Genomic DNA, 4,977 nt, shown 5'->3' on the forward strand with positions numbered 1-4,977 from the left:
CTTCTCTGAAGCCCGTGAGACTACATCTTTTTATACATGAGCTCAAATAATCGGATTTCTGCAGACCAGAGGTTGAGGCGGTCACACGTGGTGTGGAGACGCCCTTTGGAAGGGCAGCCTGGAGTTGAGCTAAGAAGCAGGGGTGACCCGGCAGCAAACATTCCCTTGTTACTGACCAGGATAGCCAGGGCGGGGACCACCCAGCACACAGTATCTGCTTGCTGTGTCTCAACCCCAGCCTTGGAGACGTGCTCCCATGGGCTCAGGTGTCTCATGACTTCATTCTCACTGTGTCCACCCTAGAGACACACCTGCTGCCTCCCTCCGAGCAGAGGTCAGACCCCTGACTATGACCCGTGTAGCCCTTTTATTTCTGTGGTTTCCAGACTCCGTGTCCGACTGTGAGGACATTCTGAGCCGGGTGCAAATTTCTTCTGAATCCCCGTTGGGCTGAGGGCGCCACCCATCAGCTCCTGCACACGGGCCTGGGTACCATGGGCCCCTGGTTTTCCACTTAGGCGCTCCACACCCAATGCTGACTCACCCAGAGTTGCCGTCTTCTTCCAGGTCACCGCCCCTGGTGCCGGTTCTTCGGGGCCTTGGCTGGAGGCATTTCACTGCCCAGCCTCAGCTACTTGGGTGTGGCGGGCGGTTTGATTCAGGCCTCCTGTTGACGCGGCAGCAGAGCGGAAACCGGCATCGGAGAAGCTGACATTCAGCATCCTTTCCCTGGGCTTTCACTTCGGTGGCCAGCTTATGGAAAACTGATCTTAACCCTGGGCAAGGGTCCCTCCCCACTCAGCCTCCCCTCTTCTCCTCCCACTTGCCTCATTCTTTTCCCCCCACCCTCCTCTCTCCCTCCCATCCGTATCCCCCTCTTTTCCTCCCTTCTCTTGCCTTCCTTTACAATCATTGTATGAGGTCAGGGGGTCAGGATCCGCCATTCCAGCAGGTGCTGGAGCTCCAGGCTTCCTGTTGTATCCACGCACTGACATCGTGATCGGGGACATGTGGCTCTGGTGGGGACTGGTGAGTCAGGAGAGGCACCACATGGGCAGTGTACCATGCAGGGGTGTTAGTCATCACTCTGGGCCCAACTGGCAAAGAAAAATATGCTGCACCATGATCCAGTGTGAACAATGGCTGGACCCAGTGTTCACAACAGTCACCCCTCCCCAGTGTTGATTTCATTAAGGTGCAAGCAGGCTCCATGCACAAAAACACAAATGGCTCTGGCATCTCCAAGCTTAACCTCAGCCCACGGATCCCAGTAGAAAGAGTTCTCGTCGTCGCTGTCCCTTCTCAAACCCCAAATTCAATGTCGTTCATAGAAACTTGGGCTTCCCCGGTGGGTCAGATGCTAAAGGATCTGCCTGCAAAGCAGGAGATATGAGTTTGATCCGTGGGTTAGGAAGATCTCCTGGAGAAGGAAACAACAACCTACTCCAGTATTCTTGCCTGGGAAATCCCATGGACGGAGGAGCCTGGTGGGCTACAGTCCATGGAGTTGCAAAGAGTCGGACACGACTGAGGGACTAACACACACATACATAGAAACTTACTTTTTTTCCTCCCCACATTTTAACTGCTCTTGCAAGAGTGGATGGCATCTCACAGTTGAAGCTGGCAACATTTTTTTCTCTTTTGGAGATGCTCTAGATAAGGGTACATTTTATCATTCACGGCATCTCAGAATTGATGTAGTACGGTGGCCGTTCCCCTTAGGAATGGCCTGGCTGTGCCCATTCCCAAGACAAGCTGTGGTGGCCAGGGGAAGAGATTGCCCTGGACCCCAGGCTGGGTCAGGCAGTCGATCTCACCCCGAACTTGGGGGTGGTAGTTTGCTAAAGGAAAACCAGGACACTCCTGCTGGAAAGGTGGATTAGAGGCTGGGTAGTGATGATTGCTTCTGGGCGGGAAAGCTATGACAAAGCTAGACACAGTGTTGTAAATCAAAGACATCACTTTGCTAACAAAGGTCTGTATAGTCAAGGCCACGGTCTTTCCAGTAGTCATGCATGGATGTGAGTTGGACAATAAAGAAAGCTGAGCACCGAAGGACTGATGCTTTTGAACTGCAGTGCTGGAGAAGACTCTTGAGAGTCCCTTGGAAAACAAAGAGATCAAACCAGTCAATCTTAAAGGAAATCAGTCCTGAATATTCTTTGGAAGGACTGATGCTAAAGCTGAAGCTCCAATAATTTGGCCACCTGATGCGAAGAACTGATTCATTGGAAAAGACCCTAATGCTGGGAAAGATTGAAGGCAGGAGGAGAAGGGGACAACAGAGGATGAGATGGCTGGGTGGCGTCACTGGTTAAATGGAAATGAACTTGGGTGAACTCCGGGAGATAATGAGGGACAGGGAGGTCTGGCATGCTGCGGTCCACGGATTCGCAAAGAGTGATGTGACTTGGCGACTGAACAACTAACAGACACGGGTTTCACCACACAGGTACCCTCACAGAGAGCCCTCAGAAGAGCTGGAGGCACCTGGGGACCTGAGATGTCTGTGGAATGTGTGTCTGGGCATCTCAGGAATTGGACAGAAGTCTCCCTGATCCAGGCCCTTCTTGAAACCCCAGGAGGATAGCAGGGATGTTCTGGCAGGACCACTGGCCTGGTCTTTGGACAGGTACCCAGTGGCTTCCAAGCCACAGCCAGTGGGTCAGAGAGAGTATCTTGGTGCATCAGAGGTGGGGGAGGACCGCTGTTTCCAGGCTCTGTGAACTCCCACCGTATCTTGAGGGAAGAAGAGTCATCCCTAGTTACTGAGCCCCTGCTCGCCCTAAGCCAAGCTGGACCTGAGAGGGTGCCCACCTGATTGAAGGGGATGAAGCAACCGAATAACAGAAAGGTGGCTCAGGTGGCCACCTCTGCAGGCTGCGGGAGGGAAGAACAATCCAGAACCTCCCAGGTGGCTGTGGGCCGTGATGATGAAGGGGTTACACAAAGAGTAAGTGTCCTCCATGACTATTGGAAAGTGCTAATATCTGCAATAAAAATGTTTGCACTAAAATAAGTAATGTATGTGTGTATGCAAGTGCGTGCTCAGTCATCTGACTCTCTGTGACCCCATGGACTGTATACTCCTCTGTCTATGGGATTATCCTGGCAAGAATATTGGAGTGAGTTGCCATTTTCTTCTTCAAGGGTTCTTCCTGACCCAGGGATCGAACCTGTGTCTCTTATGTCTCCCGCATTGGCAGGCAGATTTTTTACCAGCTGACCCACATTTTTCAAAAAAGCATTTAGCTGCTGGATAAGGATGAGAAAACATGCAGTAGGAGACAAACCTGCCTAGGGCGGGAGGCATCCCTGCTGGGCATTTCATACCTACCAGTACTTGTAGGGAAAAGAATAACTATAGTTGTATGTGGGGTTCCCAGATGGTTCAGTGGGTAAAGAATCTGCCTGCCAATGCAGGAAAAGGAAATGACAACCCACTCCAGTATTCTTGCCAGGATAATCCCATAGACAGAGGAGCCTGGCGGGCTATAGTCCTTGGGGTTGCAAAAGAATGCATGCGACACAACTTAGTGACTAGATAGCAATAGTTGCATGTAGCTCCAGAAGGATGCTCCCAGAGTCTGCGGGGTGCTGCCCCAGAGCATGACGGTCGAGGGTGCTGGGAGAGGACACTCAATTTTTAGGACTCGTGTCTGAGTCAGATGCTGCTGCCACTTGCCTCACAGCCTGAAGGTTTCGTCAAGCCTGGGTGCCTCTGTGGCAATCAAGGGAATGAGGTCTCCTTCCTTCCTTCCTCCTGAGTCACTGCCTGGGCCGGCGGGGCCACTGGAAAGATGAGCCCGGGGTGAAGTGGCACCTGATGGGGACAGTGAGTGTGGCTGGTGGGGAGGTGGCCCCTGCTTGAGGGAAAACTGGCTCTCGGGCAGGCTGCTGCTTCCTCCGCGGGCTGTGGCCTTTTTCTTTGGTCTTTCCTGGGCAGCTGTGTGTGCATGGATGTTAAGTCACTTCAGTTGTGTCTGACTCTGTGACCCCAGGGACTATAGCCCTCCAGGCTCCTTTGTCCATGGGATTCTCCAGACAAGAATACTGGAGTGGGATGCCATGCCCTCCTCCAGGGGATCTTCCCTACCTAGGGACTGAACCTGTGTCCCTTGCATCTCCTACTTTGGCAGGTGGGTTCTTTACCGCTAGAGCCACCTGAAAGAGCCCTGCTAATTAACCAGCCAGTTCCCCAGGAGGAAAGGCACCTCCCTGCCTGTCCATCTTTCTCTGCGCTTCCGGGAGCAAAGCCAACTGGATGTGTTGAATCTGCCATTAAAAATGTCAGTCTTCAGGGGTGAAGGTACCAGGCTCTGAAAGGCAGAGATAGACACGTGAACTGCTCAGCGCTCTTGCCAGGAGCCCTTAGATCCAGACCTCTCCCTGCCCTGCCCCCGCTCCATCAAAGACAGAACACGGGACACGTTTGAACCAGTTGTGCCTGGACCTTGTGACTCTCTATACTCACAAATAGGAACTGCGCCTCCCCTGCCCTCTTCCCCCCAGGCCTCTCTCCTTTCTCTCAGCACTGAGCACCTCTAGCCAGGAAAAGCTCTCTAGCCCTGACAGTTAAAGGTCCCCACCCTCCATCATCCTGCAGAGACACCTGCTCATTGGTAAGCCCTGCCCCTGCACACAGGTCTTCCAGACTTCGGTTACTAACTCATGTTGGGAAGATAAACAGTGAGCCTCTCACCAGAAAGACAAAGAAAGACACTACTCCCCGTCAAAAAAAAAGAAAGAAAAAGAAAGACATCACCCCCAACTAGCCCAACAAGCAGAGAAAACAAAGTATGGAGCAGGGGAAAACTTTAAAATCTACAATTATCTCAGAGAGAAAGCAGAAGACTTCAAACAAATGGCAACCGGAACAGGAGTGTGTGCATGAACATTTCGGGAACAGAAATTGAAAATTTTTTTTTAAATGTGATGGGAGACATGAAACTCTTAAAAGAAGGAAAGAAGGTC

Source organism: Cervus elaphus, chromosome 19, assembly GCF_910594005.1.
Source record: "Cervus elaphus chromosome 19, mCerEla1.1, whole genome shotgun sequence".
NCBI classification, from domain to species: Eukaryota; Metazoa; Chordata; class Mammalia; order Artiodactyla; family Cervidae; genus Cervus; species Cervus elaphus.